The sequence below is a fragment of the Cryptomeria japonica genome, chromosome 11 (genome assembly GCF_030272615.1).
Source record: "Cryptomeria japonica chromosome 11, Sugi_1.0, whole genome shotgun sequence".
NCBI lineage: Eukaryota > Viridiplantae > Streptophyta > Pinopsida > Cupressales > Cupressaceae > Cryptomeria > Cryptomeria japonica.
Window position 1 is genome coordinate 558846823 of NC_081415.1, and position 16373 is coordinate 558863195.

The following is a 16373-nucleotide window of genomic DNA, read 5'->3' on the forward strand; positions in this document are numbered from 1 at the left end:
TTTCAAGCTCAGTATTTTACTCAATTCAATTCAAGATTTCTTTACATATTTATGTGTTTTAGTTTATGTTAGGGAACAATACTAAATAGAATACAAGTAGCACTAAAGATAGTTTTTGTGCAATCATTGCAAGGAAAGAAGCAATTTCTAAATGTGGTTAAGCTGATGGCAAAAATTCAACATCTTAACCTTGTGAATTTACTTGGATGTTGTACAAAAGGATCAAAAAGGTTGCTTATTCATGAGTTCTTGTCTAGCTGGAGCCTAGACAAAATACTATTTTGTAAGTTTATTCCATCTAAATTTAAAATTATTTTCATAAAATATATGTTCTTTGTCTAGGAAAATCAAGTGAAAATCATAAATCATTTATTTGGAGGTATGGATATAGATCTACAATAGAACAAAGAGCTCAATTGGCCAAAGCGATTATAGATAATTCTTGTGGTAGCTCACGGGCTTCTATATTTGCACCAAGATTCTTAGCTATGGATCATTCATTAGGATATCAAAATAAGCAACATTTCTCTTGATGACAAAATGCAGTCATAGATAAAAAAAATTGGTTTAGCGAGGCTATTTCATCTAGATGAGAGTCATGTCAGCATGGTTTGTCGGAACACTATAAGGATTGTGCTTGTTTTATTTTCCTTCGCAATGTCTTTAATTTTAAATTCTCTTCTATATAGATTTTTCATTTTTTTTTATTTTTTCAAAATTCATCAAAATTGTCTAATAATTCTTTCTAATTGCATTGTGGTTATTTGACACCAAAATATACTCTAAAAGGTCAACTATCTACTAAACTTGATATCTATAGTTTGTTCATTGTTATTGTAGAGATTATATGTGGAAGAAGGAACACTGATAGTATATTATCTCTTTATTTTCAAAGCCTTTTGGAAGGGGTAAGTAAAACCAATTATATGATTAATATAATCAATTTTTTAAAATTATGTATCTTATGAAGATAGTTTGAATCATTCTTATGTAGGTATGGAGATCTTACAAGACATAAAATCTTATTGATATGATTGATAAAACAATAAAACAAAATGTTTTTACTGAACAAATTGCAAGATAGATTCATGTAGGCCTTCTTTATACACAAGAAAATGCATCACTTAATGTAGTAATGATAGATGTATATGCAGTTCTTTCAAACCCTTATACCACAAACTTACCGAATCTCAAAAAACCTTCTTATTTTAATGTTACAAAAAATAATTTTCCATAATATATATCATTAGCAAAACAACTTTATGTACTTCATTTGGAACTCAATTAGTCTACCCATTTATCAATAACCCTAATATATTTATGTTCTATATAATCCCACTCCTTCTATAATTCATTGTAATAAAAGATTTTGAGTTTGAAAGAAGGCTCCCCATAAAAGGCTCAACATGAACGATGTGCAAAGAAATCAAACAAGAACAAAATAGAGTCCTCAAGGATTCCCACCTTATGACCACATGTCTCTAAGAACATTATCCAAAAAATATTCATTTCGAAGACTAGATGCATCGAAGCCTTGTAGAAGTTTGAGTTGAAACCAGAGGATATCGCTCAATAAGCACTAGTACATATGGTCCTAATTTCTAACGGCTAATTGTTGGAAGTCCGACGACACCACATCGGACTTCCGACCAATTTAATCATCAAAAAATCATCATCGGTCTTCCCGACGATGCCATTTGCGTTGGCAGTCCAATGACATTATGAACTCTTTCGATGTCGGCTATATTTGCTCCCCCGACCAAAAATTTTGATGGATTACAATCAAAATTTTGATGGCTGTTATGTTTTCTCCTCGACGACTATCCGATAAGGAAGTGACATCAGATATACAGTATCCTTGTTGGATGATTCTTTATTTGTCATCGGAATTCCGACAGTATTAGATGTTGTGGGTAAAACGACTTTGTCCTTGGTGCATGAAAGCATTGAAAGAGATCTACTTTTAAAAATTGCATAAAACATTTTTAATTAATTTGATTTAGTATTTGCAAAAAAAGGTTATCAATGATGTTTCCTTTCTCCAAGAATTGTCTAGGATCTTTCCGTCAGATAATATGTAACATCCAATGACTAAATATTTCTTTACGAATGCTTATTTTATTTAATTATCATTCGAGCGTGAATTATAATTTATATTTGTGTGGAAGCAAAAGATACAAGCTGAAGACTCATGTGCAAATAAATTTTGTAAAAGAAAGCAAGCAGGCATTATCTTGAATGACAAGGAAACAAGCTCATTGGCTGCCTAGAAGAGAGAAATTAGAGAAAAGAAGAGGAAAGTGTTAAAGGGTGATAAATACATAGAGAGTATGCAATACAAACAAACAATATCTGGAGTGTGTGATGTGACGTCTCTAATTTATGTCCGGAGGGACTAACTAGTTTTGGAGTTCCTGGGAAACCTATTGGGCCAGGCTTGGAGGAAATCAATGTGCTCATGCAAGGACCACCTTTTTTCTATTATGAGAATGATGCTTTTGCACCGAAGGATATTTGGAAGGAAATATCTAATAATTTCTATAGTGTGGAACCAGAGTTGGTGGACTCAAAGTACTTTTCAACTTCCAAAAGACCAAGAGGTTATGTACATAATCTCCCAATAGAAGGGCGATTTCAAGCATTACCTCTCCCCCATGACTATTCAGGAAGCCCTTCCTTAGACAAAGGACTATTGGCCTCCATGGGATCAAACAAAAAATTTTAAGCATAGACTCTAGACGATGTTGTGGTGTCCTTCATGAAGAAATCTGCACTATAATTGAAAATTCATGAGGGAAACTACAAGATAGTGAACATAAATACATTCTTGAAAAGTGTGAAGAATGGATCTTGGTTTGGGTGGAGCCAGGTTAGGTGGCTCCTCTAGAGGTTGATGAGATAGAAATCATATTAGGATTTGAAAAAGATCATACTCGTGGAACTTTGTGTGCGACTGATCAATTGCGTTGTTTGGGTAATGCATTCCAAATAGATACAGTTGCATACCATTTATCTGTCTTGAAATCCTTTTATCCTGATGGCATTAAATTAAAGTTATTTCTCTATTTTCTGGTGATCTCTGGAGCAGAGGTTGCTTTGCATCAACCTGGGATACATTTAACTTGTGTCGTATCTGTGAAAATATGTATCCTAGGTTGATGCAATGCAACCTCTTCTCTACCAATACCAGTTAGAAGAGAAAGTACTTTAATTTAATGCCATTAGGATAAAATGATTTCAAGACATATAAATGGTATGCAACTATATCTATTTGGAATGCATTACCCAAATAGTGCAATCGATCAATCACACACGAAGTTCCACGAGTGTGATCTTTTTCAAATCCTAATATGATTTCTATCTCATCAACCTCTAGAGGAGACACTTGAGCTGGCCCCACCCAAACCAAGATCAAGATCCATTCTTCACACTTTTCAAGAATGTATTTCTATTCACTATCTTGCAGTTTTCCTTGTGAATTTTTAATTATAGTGCAAAGTTCTTCATGAAGGACACCACCATATCATCTAGAGTCTATGTAATTCAATATTTTTATTTGATCACATGGAGGCCATCCTTTGTCTGAGGAAGTGCTTCGTCAATAGTCATGGGGGAGAGGTAATTCTTAAAATCTCCCTTCTATTGGGAGATTGTGTACATAACCTCTTGGTCTTCTGGAAGCTGAAAAGTAGTTTGAATCCACCAACTCTGGTTCCATACTATAGAAATTTTAGGATATTGTCTTCCAAATATCCTTCAATGCAAAAGCATCATTCTCATAATAGAAAAAAGGTGGCCCTTGCATGAACACATTGATTTCCTCCAACCGTGGCCCAATAGGTTTCCCAGGAATTCCAAAACTAGTTAGTCCCTCTAGACATAAATTAGAGACGTCACATCACACACTCTAGACATTGTTTGTTTGTATTGCATACTCTCTATGTATTTATCACCCTTTAACACTTTCCTCTTCTTTTCTCCAATTTCTCTCTTCTAGGCAACTAATGAGCTTGCTTCCATGTCATTCAAGATAATGCCTGCTTGCTTTCTTTTATGAAATTTACTTGCACACCAGTCTTTAGCTTGTATCTTCTGCTTCCGCATAGATATAAATTATAATTCATGGTTAGTTGATAATTCAATAAAACAAGCATGTGTAAAGAAAATATTTAATCATTGGATGTTACATATTATCTGACGGAAAGATCCTAGATTGAATTCTTGGAGAAAGGAAACATCATTGATAATCTTTTTTTCAAATAACATTGAATCAAATAAATTAAAAATGTTTCATGTAATTTTTAAAAGTAGAACCCATGCAATGCTTTCATGCACTGACGACAAAGCCATCTGACCCACAACATTATCCATAATAGAAATTATCACCTTAATAGGCTATTATAAAGTATCTATACAAAAATATGAAAGAACATTAAATTACCATTACAAACCCACAAACCATTAAATAGTGAAAATAGATATAAATTTGTAAATGTCTCGCTACAAACACCACAACCATAACCAAAGCAAAAAAAATCTTACCCACAAAAAACTAAGTAGCTTGCATTGTAGGGGGCATGATGCCCTTGCGAACAAACTTGAGTTGATACCAAGAGGTCTTCCAATCTTCTTATGTAGAGGCCAAAATATTGTATTGACTTTAAATATTCAAAAGAATATCCTCTGCCTCACTACAGTTATCTGAAACCTTCACCACCAAATCAAGCTTCTAAGAGTCTTCAAATAGTCTCACCATGCTGGTGAGTTGCAAGTCTACAACATCTCTCAGATGATCGAATCATTTCTTAATTTTGTTCTTCTGATTAGTCAATGGATTTAGTTGCATGTACAAGTTTTCTATTTGAAGCCTTATGTTTCCTTCTGCATCATTCTTCATGTCTATACTATTGGATAGTTGTACAATTTGTTATATTATAATATCTATGTGACCCTTAATATCCTTAGTATATTTAGGCCATTGCCTTTAAAACATGTATGCCACCACTACATCCTTTACACTTTTCTATAAAAAAATATGCTTTCTTGTAGTTGGATATGTGTTGTTGCACATCTAATCACCAAAACTTCTAGTCTTTTCTCTTCCACCATCTTCTCTACATCCTTCAAAACTTTGGCTTCCAATTTGAAAGCACGTTCCTTAAATCCATTAAGCTTCAATTGTATTTTCTCTACACTTGACAAAGACTCATCCAAAAATACTTCTAGAAGTCCTTCATCAAGGACTTTCACTGCATCATTAATAAGTTATGAGCCCTATATCTGAGACTTCATAAAATTCTTGTGAGTATAATGGTGATGTTTATCACCCAAACAAATCATATGCAAGGGAGACAATCACTTAAGGTCCATCTGATCTTGAGACATTGATGCCCACTTTAGTATGTCCCATCCTAAATATCCCCTAGGCATGTTTTTCTTTGTGCCCACTTTGATTCTACTCACATCATCTTGAAATCTGGATTTTCAACTCCTTCCTCAACCTCTGTTCAATTTTAAGTCCTCATTGACAAGGCTAGTTCACACCTCCTAGTCCCAAGAATTTTTGACAACCTTTTGATAGTAGATTCTGTGTACCATCCTTATCCAAAAAACATTCATTTTGTCTACATCTGACAAGTGGAGGATCTGGTCGATCCACACCTCCTAGTCCCAACAATGCTACTTGAATGCTTTGTCACTAGAGAAGAGATATGACTTCAAGGTCTACTAAGGAGATGCTTACTATTAGTCATATGATAAGAGAAAAGATAAGAAACGTGAATACTACTAGCTAAAAAGTTGTGTAATGTTGGGTGATCCATGCTACATCATGGATTTCATTGGCTAGCAAGTTGTGTTATGCTAGGTGATCCATGATAGAGAAGATTAACAAACAAAACTATTTGTTTGCAAGGCAATCCAAAAAATATACTACAAAATGGTTGTTGTAGTGACATAAAACACAAACAACAATAATAACCAACACTTGCAAAGGTGTAAACAACAACAATGATCACACTAGAATTAATCCATGCTATTCCAAGTAACGAATCTCAAAAAAATAATAACCATTCCCTAGGGGGTGCTATGTAACACAATACTTCTAGTTTGAGGATATAACATTAATGAATTAACACAAGAAAAAAGGAGACCTCATATGCCTCCCCTTAAGATGTCAACATACCTCTAGGTTGATATCTTAAGGTAGATAGCGATCAAGGATAAGCACCTTCAACACCAAGAAGATACCCTTAATAAGCATACATGCATTCCAAGCTAGGAAGAAAGATCCTTGTACATGCCTCATTGCTATAAGAAAGGAAGAGATAGTTGTAAAAGAGATATTTCTCAACAAGTGTAAAGGGATGATTTTAAAAAGGGAGGAAGAGAACTTTTCCTAAAGATGTCTACCTCCAAAAATAGAGGAGATATTTAATAAAGATATCATCTTTTAAATTAAGAAATGGGCAGGAGATTAAAAATACAAACCTTCCATATTGCACACTTCAAGGTATACTCAAACCTATTTGACCTAGGAAATCCCCCATTAACAAACCTATTTTCATCATTTTGTGTTTAGTAAATTGATTCAGGAGTTACGTGTGAAGAATTTGGCAGAGTAAATGATGACAATCAAACTCAAATTTTGATGGCATGAAAAGTAGAAGAGTAGGCCAGTTCACACCTCCTAGTCCCAAGAATTTTTGACAACCTTTTGATAGTAGATTATGTGTACCATTCTAATCCAAAAAGCATTCATTTTATCTACATCTGATAGTCATTGCTAAAATCAGTTTAAAGTGTATTCATTTAGGGACCTTTCATAAAATATTCTCAACCTACACATCATAAAAGGATCTTTAAATATTCATTATATATAATGATAAGAATTTGGTTGTTCCATACACCTTCCTTTACTATTTTTAAAATATCATAGACCAAAATATTGTGCAGCAATAGTATGGAGTGCATTTCATCTATTTTATTCCCAAAAATTTCATCATACCATTTTCTTTTCAAAGGCACCCAAAATTTCATGTGTAGTTACTTCCAAAATCTCTAAAATAACCCTACTTCTTGGTGTTATAATTAGTTCTAAGATTTTATAAAAAGGGTTTCTATAATTTAAATGTCTGTATTAAAATATACATAACACCCCCAACATTCAATTGTTGTGCTGGTATATAAGAAATATATGCATATCAAACCTTGTTCCTAAAATATTTATTTTTTGAAATCATGGAAATATTACATTATTTAAATGAAGGCAACCAAAATAATGTAGAGAGATTAAAAACTCTATAGAGCAACTATTTTACAACCTCAAATACAAAATTGTGGGGTGGAACAATAAAAAATGGCAAATCAAGGAAAGTGTAGACACCTAAAAATGGTCAACGCTTGCGGAGTCATACTTTAACATTTGCGCATTGCCTCATTTTAGGTTTTTGCATCGCATTAACATTTCTCCTATGATTTGCACTTGATTTTTATCATTTGTGAGCATCAAGTCATTCTTCTATCGTCTCGCTTTTGAATTCAATCTTGTTGACAATAATCTTCAGTCATGATTTTGGTCAATCCTATCCTGTCACATCAATGTGCGTGCTCATTTTGGACATCGTCAATCCTAATTAGGGTTTTGTCCTCTTATCAATTTTGTCATCTGGTGATCGATTTGTCATCGATCGTTGTCCTCTTATCAATCTTATCATCTGGCAATCGATTTGTCATCGATCATGGTCATTTTCAATCTCGTCGTTTTGCAATCCATTTTGTCATCGATCCTTGTCCTCTTGTCAAATTTTGTCATTTTGTAATTGATTTGTCATCGATCATCATTGTCCTTCTCAATCATATCAATTTGGATCAATTAGTCATTGTTCCTTGTCAATTGGCGCCTATCAATTTGGTCTCTTTATCAATCTCGGTTAGTTTGTCAATCAATCAAATCATTTATCGCTTTGGTCATTTATCAATTCAAAATCATGATCGACATTAATTATCTTCAATCAAGACCTATTTGTCATTCTCGCATTGCTAATTCATTTTCTAGGGTTTCATGATTTAATCATTTAACCTTGTGTGTCATTTCTTCCTCTAGGATTAATAAATTATTTATTTATCCTAAGTCTTCTCATCACAATTAAATATTCATTTAATTGGCTAATTATTCCTCTTTTTGTGAATTAATTAATAAATGACAAATTATTAATTAATTTACCTAATTTCTAATTCCTATTTTTCATTAATTTTCTAATTTCTTAATTTCTAATTTCTATTCCCTCCTATTTCATCTCCTAATTTCATGGGAATGACATTTCAATTTCTCATAATTTGGCATAATTGAAAATCAATCAATTTTGACATAGAAATTTGTCATAAATTGTCATGAATTATCAATCAATCAAATTTTGCATAGAAGGTGCATGATTTGTCATAATTTGTCATAATTGACATGTTTGATTTGCAATTTCCATTTGAATTGAATCATGCTAATTTGGTCTTTTTCTCCAATTTCTCTATAAATTGGATGAATTTCTTCAATCCCAATCTAATCACAGAATCATAGAATCACAGAATCAGATAATCAGATAATCACTTTTTCGAGTCAATCATGTTTCGAGTATTCTTGTGCCAATGTCAATCTTGCTTTCACATTAGGTGTATGCACTTGAAGGTGAGATCCACAAACAAAGGCTATTTGGAGAAGAAAGAAGGACAATGGAGCCGCATGAAGGAGCATTCAAATCTATATTTGGTTTGCATAATCTTTAGTATTGAATGTTTTGATTTCATGTCTCTATTGAGTGTGTTTTAGGATAGATCATTGCATTTTAGTTTTCGTGATTGAGCTAGATTAGTTTTTATATATGCTTTGAAGATTTCCGATTTCCTAATGTACAGAAAGAATAAAAGATCCACACCAAATTCTTATACAATGCAGTCCAGTTGAAGGATTGTAATTCAACACAAGATAGTGAAGTGGTCATTATGATGATTTATTTGAAGGTTCATAAGTTGAAGGTAGTCACTAGCATATAAAGAGTGAATAAGTTGAAGAGCCCGATGAATTACCAGAGTAGCATGAGGATGTATGATGTTAACAATAGGAAAAATATATTATGATGGTGGAGAAACTACAAAAAAATTTGATCATATTTTTATTGAGCATGAAAGCAACTACCTTTAGCTCATGAATGATAGGAATCGTGTTGTAGAGTATCAACCCTTGTTGAACAAGGGTGTCACATTTTTTAGGCTCAATCAATGCAAGGAGACATTTTGTGTATATGAAGTGGTTTCAATTAGCCATTTTGTGTATAAGTAAAGAGAAGAGGTTGATGTCTTTGTTTATTTGCCTACAAAACAATTAAAGAGGTCCTAATAAAGGAACACACACGTCCAAGAAAGGAGAGAATTTGGATTGAGGACAATTCTATGCAAGAAAGGATATCAAGTTATAAAAGATAAAAATCAACAAAGGTAAAGTGGATCCTTAAAAAAGAGGAACAATTGACAACTATTATTCTTGCTCCACAATGTAGAGACAAGAAGAATTAGGCTATTATGTTTCCTCCCAAGTATGATTGCACATGAAATAATAGTACCATGAATGACAATGAGCCCCTAATAGGTAATTAATCTACCGATGTCATATAGCAAGATAAAAACATAATAGGTTATAAATGTCATTTAGAAGGGATGTGATGAGTATATAACTCATTGTCACCTATTATTTAAATGTTACTATAACTACAATAAGCTATTGAATTTTAATCTCCAAATCATGACATTCATTAGTGGAATAGTTGATGATGCTTGAGAAAATGATTGTCCTAATTTTGTTTATGGTTTTTTCTTCAATTTTTCAAGGGGAGAGTGATAAAGTTGGATTTAAGAAACTCATACAAAATTATCTCTTGTTGTGATTAAAAGTTGTTGGAAATTTCATAGGTATATTAGACAATGGGGGAGGGAATGTCAACAAAGGAGGAGGATAGAAACCTAAATCTTCTTCAAAAAAATGTAATGTATATTTCTCATGAACCTCCACACTTCATTGCACACATCCTAAATCATGTCCAATGCATCCATGTGTATAATTAAATGTGGTATTTAAATCATGTATAGAGGAGTGTGTTCATTCATATTTTCAAAGTTTAAAGATCCTCAACCATCATCAAGAGATGTGTTGGAAGAAGAGGTTTGAATAGATTTAGAAGAAGCTTGAATAATTGACACATACAACTCCCTTGAGACTTCATATTTGGATAGAGGGACCTTATATCAAATTAAGGAAGGCATGAGAGTGATATATGTATTAGTGTAATTATTATACTTTTTGAATATTTATCCTTAGTATAATATTGGAAATAGTATCTTATACTAATTAGGGAGTCGTAATTAGGATATTATTTTCCCATTTTTAGTTGTTGATCTCATTATTTAAGACACGAATGATTTTCATGATTTCTTTTCTTTATATGGAATATATATCTAATGTAATTATTTATATTTTAAATAAGAAAATAAATTTATTGTAGTAACCACGTGGTTTTTTAATTTTATCTCTTGTCTAAGAGAAAGTATTAAAGATCATAACTCTAACATGGCTTTATTTTGGATGAATAATGTTGGTGTTTACATCGCCAGACTTGGGCATAGCTTAATCAGGTTCTTCAGACCTCTTGTATCATTGTAATTTTGAGATATATGCTTCAATTAGTGACTGTCTAATGTCTTCAAAAAATTAGTAGCATATCTCTTGGTAGTCAGTCTATGTAAAGATCCTATGATTGCATTGGAACTGGTTTATAATAAGATTTGAATGGGCTTGTAGCTGTAATATGTTTTCAGAGGTTGCATTACATGTCTGACGAAATGTCAATAATCTAGTGAAGTTTGATTTTGATACATTATTGTGACAGTCCATGTAATTTTACATTATCTACCTATAACATGTATTTATGACTGTCAATGAGGCATTTGTTTGATTAAGATATGAAATAAGAGGAATTTGAGGTTGCATCATCATACACCCATTTTTTGAGGACTCTTGTAGATTCGACATCGAATATTCCTTTTTTTCTGTCATCATTGGACAAGGGATATTACACAATCATAATAAATAGATTTCAAACACCATAATTCGTATAGAGAACAATAAATTTGGACTCAAGAGCTTCTAGAGTAATTTTTGAGGTTAAATGTATCTATGAACAATAGTTTAAACATGAATAGTGTTTAATTACACTATGAATATTATTTGATGTTGTGATTAATGTCTTAGGCATGTACAATGTTTTAGGTGTGAATAATTTTTTCAAGTATGAATAAGTTTTTTTAGTAATGAAGAGATTTTCTATGGTTTAAGCCTTGTGTAGTTTTTTCAGGCTTTTTTTGCTTGCCTAAAGGAATAGTTTCATGAAAACAGACATCAGTTGGGAATACGATATCCAAATTTTAAAAAATAAATAGCCATTGGAATGTTGATTCTATTATATTAAACATCTTTAAAACATGTACCCTGGCAATTGCAGCTACAACATGTGAGAAAATTTCTCTATTATTTATCCTATGATAGATGTTCATACCTTGTTCCAAAACTTCCAATTTCTATGAGGCAGTCTATCAAATAGTCGGAGTGCCATTTCAAAGCTCCCATTTTCGCACAGGCTGGGGGATGTTGACAGAGCTTTACACCTGTGCCCAGGCCAATGGAGAATCAGAAACATCACTATCTGCAGGTGCAAAATAGATGGGTGACCGATACTAATGAATGAAAGAAGGGGAATGAAGCCTATTAGTCTTTAGCCCCCAAGAGAATTCCCTATTCCATGATCCAACATTGCTTCTATTTTCGTACAGGCTGGGGGATGTTGACAGTGCTTTACACCTACCTTATTCCATGAGCCGACATTGCTCCCATTTTTGCAAACCCTATTCCATGAGCCGAGAATGCCTAGAGTTGGCATTAATGGGTCAAAATGGTTCACTTGCCTCATCCAAAACCTGGAGTACACTACTGGGGCGGCAACATGAGATTGGGAAGAGGTCGCAAAAATGATTTGAAATGTCTTGGTATTTTTTTTTAAAGTAATATCCGCAGTCGTCAGAATTTTGACGAATGCGGGCACTTTTTCTAAAAAAACACAAATTTCATTGCCAATTCCTTCTCAGTCAAAAATAGATATTGAATTATCGTTGGAATTTTGATGAATGCAGGCAATTTTTCAAAAAAAAATCAAATTTGTTCACAATATACCTTCTCCGTCAAAAACCTTCGTCGGAATTTTAGGCCAAATGTATTAGTGAAGCCACACTAAAATGTTGTTGTTATATGGAGCCTAATTAGACTCAGATGTTAAATTTTCCCTACTTCTATCGATGCAGTTCCCCCCATATTTTTCGATGGGGGTTTGGGGGAAGCACCCCCAAGATGGGGTCAAGGGGCAACAATATTGAGTTGCAAAGGGATTTTTGGTTGTAATCAGTTTTTATTTACTAGATAATAAAATTGGACTCTCTTTTTGGTGGATGTAGCCTAAGATTGGGTGAACCACATTAAATATTCTCTTCACTGTTATTATTTCAATGTTTTTATTCCTATGTTTAATATTTATCTACATATAATTGATATTTTCTACATGCAGTTCCTAAGAAATTTCATGTGTCTAAAACATGTGTGGGTTCATAAATATTATGAAAGGTTTTCAAACAAGCATGGAAAAAAATATTACTTGTCTGCTAAGTGGATATTTCACAAGCCCTTGATTTAATGAGGAAACACAAGCACATTATTGGATGGTAGAAGATAGAATGAGTTTAAATGCCCAATGGATCTAAAACAAAATTAGAAGCCAATTTTTTTTATAATAAACTACATGCCATTGAAGACGTTTGCCTTCAGATCATTAAAAATATAGGTGGTTCTCATGCCTAGAGTTAAGGAGAGATAATAATGCAAAAAATTCTGCATCTGCGAATAGTTACAACCATCATCATGATTTGATGAACATACCATGAGTATGCAAAGGAGAATTTAGTTAAAAAATTCATTCCCATCCTTAGGAATGGTCTCTTTAAAATCCCATAGGCATTCCTATAATAGGATTTCAAGACTTTTGGAAAAAAAAAGGATTTTTGTAATCCCTTTCTAATAAAAAATATAAATAATGTTTCTAAGTTTATTATCTTACATCTATGATCCGACCTTAGCATGTTTGTTATTAAGGTGGGAACTATAATATGCACTTACTTTCCTTTCATTTTCTCTACTTAAGTTGGCAACATGGTTTGTGTCATTTTAATTTTGAGGTAGTTGTTGTATACTCTTTTTAGCTTCTCTATTTCCTCTTAAATCTATGGATAATAGTTCATGTATAGTGGATTTTACTCTACTATTTTTATTAGATTAAAAATTAGTTTATGCCCCTAAGAAATAATCTTTTAATAATAATTGTTCTACTTTTTTATTTGAAAGATATCCCTATGTTTGATTCACTTTGTGCTTTCAATTATCCTCTCAATAGTGAAGGGTTGTATAATGATGTGCTCACTTTTGACAATCGATGTTTCTTTGTGATTCCCACAAAAAGGGAATTAAAGAGTTGTAAAATCTCTACTTTTGGTATATCATCTTACTTTATCTTTTCCATTATTTTCCTTTCTCCCTTTTCTATTCACTCTCTAAGCAAAGATCCAACTTCTAAATTCCTAGAGATTGTTTCATAGATAAAAAAATTAAATCAAAGGTCTAACATTTATGAAACTTAAATTGGACTTCCCTTCAAAGGTGTGAACCTTTTAGGGATCAAAAAATTGTTCCAAAATAATCTAAACACGTCTAGCACACATTACTCCCCTTAAAACATAGGCCAAACATCTAGTGTAAATCATTCTAGTATGCCAAGTCACCCTTTCAAGCACTTAATATTTGAATCAAACTGATTTGACTCATATTGATACTAGAGAGACTTGGACATCAACATGGAGATCAAGATATGAGCATGAGTATTTAGGACTTGTTAAACATCTATAAATAATTCTTTATGAATTTATCTCATTCCTTGTAGACACCAACATTTAACTACTAACATAGTAGAGAAATTGAGTGTATAACTTTAGTGTATTGTCTTCATACCTTGGAAAATGAACATACAGTATACCAAATCATCTAAAACCTACATAAATCATTGTTTAGATATTAGTTAACATGTACTCAAAGCCACTTGAAAAAATATTGTTTAGCAATTGAATATGTAACATGATGCATTGTACTCTACCTTAGTATTGTCTGTTATGCAGTAATCTATATCTCTTTTTGCATAGGAGATCTTGAAATATTGTGTATCTTTTTTAAAATATACTTTGTTTATGGCTTAGACAATTTTTAGATCATACCACTGAATTTGGTACACAAAAATGATAAGGTATCACTATCAATAGATGAAAATCATACTCAAACATGTGTACCTATCCCCATATCATACTTTAGCCACTCAAAACTAACTAACTCTAACAAATATTCATTATGTGGTACAACTATGTACAAATGGACCTTACTCCTTGTCTCCTCCATCACTTCATTTCTATAAAGCATCTTTGAACAACTCCACAAATTTGGAATCAATGACAACATTTAGCAATGCTAGATATTTATCATCCATACTACCGCAAATTTTAGTTTCACCATACTGATGATATGTGGATGGCATAACTGCACTTGTCTTCACTTTACTTTTGTTAAGGGTTATCAGTGTTATACTCCCTTTGTTCATATGAACTAACATCAATGACAAAACAACAATGGGTTGACATCAATGACAACATATTTTACTCTATCTGCAATAGTGTAATGACTAAAATGGTGATCTTAATTAAAAGTTGTACCTTACAAAGACTTCTCATATTTGAACAATTTAGGAGAGCTAATTTTGAACACAACATCTATGACAGGTGTTTGAAAAAAAAAGTTGAAGAATTGAAATATTACAATTTAATGAATCCAAAAATAAATTACTTAATTGACAAAACAATATAAAAAATATCCATGATTTTTTATAAGCCCATTCCCCATTTCTCGTGGGCTTTGGAAAAGGATTATATAACCTTTAAGTGTGTTTTTATTTTATGCCTTTATTTTGTAGCCATTTAAAGTTATTTTTTACAGTGGGATCTTGTACTAGGGTGGGTGCAAAAAGATAGGTTCCAATTCTATAGAAATCCGTGAGAAAAAAATTTTGCCGCTAGAAACGAGCGCCCATTTTTTAAGAAACGGGGGCACCCATTTAGCTTCGGGGCCCCGACTCATAAAAATAAAATGGGTGCACGTTTTGAAAAATGGGTGCCCGTTTAAGATTAGACCGCAATAGAGAAACGGGTGTCCAATTTTTAGAAATGGGCACACGTTTCTAAAAATGGGCACATGTTTCTAAAAATGGGTACACGTTTCTAAAAACGAGCACATGTTTCGTAAAATGCTACAAGTTTCAAAATGGGTGCCCATTTCATAAAAGATGGAGCAGGAAACACACCTATGCCTTAGTTTTGGCTTCAGGTTAGGCTTGGTCGGACCAAGCTTATGCTTGGACCTCCAAAAAAATGGCTAAGGCACTGGAATACCAGATTTCTACCTTGTCATAATTTTTTGAAGGCCTTCCTCATTGTATGTTTTGATGAAACAAAAAACCATTAGATTTCTCAGTGTCCTAATTTCAAAAATATAAATTTCATAGTGATATGATTATTTTTACTATTTTTGCATTATTTATTAATCAAAAGTGGTACCTAAATATAAAATAGTGAGGTTCAGTAAAAATTTAATAAATTTTTTGTTTTTAGGTATTTTGGAAAATAAATTACATGATATCAATCTACATACAATTCTTTTGAAGATTAAAAACAAAAAAAAATTAAAATATGCAATTTTCATCAAATTATGGTGGTCGTACACTAGATGTTTTGAAAATGTACTTTATAGTCAATTAATATTTTGTGTCTTAGGTATATTTTCCTAGAAGTATTTGCAAAAATTCATTTATTTACATTAAAATATGGTGGTCGTACACATGTGTGGTATGGTCCTAAAACGAATATTTTGAAAAAGCTCTTTTTAAACATGCCTACTAAAAAGCAATTTCTACCATGTGGGTATTGAAAAAAATTACATATTTGAAAATTAGACTCCGAGTACTACATTTTCTACTACTGAAGTTTTCCAAGATTCAATCTCTAAGTGCCTCAAATTTTGACATCAATCAACATAAAATTTGAGAAATAGGGAAAACACTTCCAGTTTTTGCCCAAAAGTGGGACTCAACTTCTTGCAGCCACCCACAATATAGGATTTCAAAATGTGGGTGCCTAAG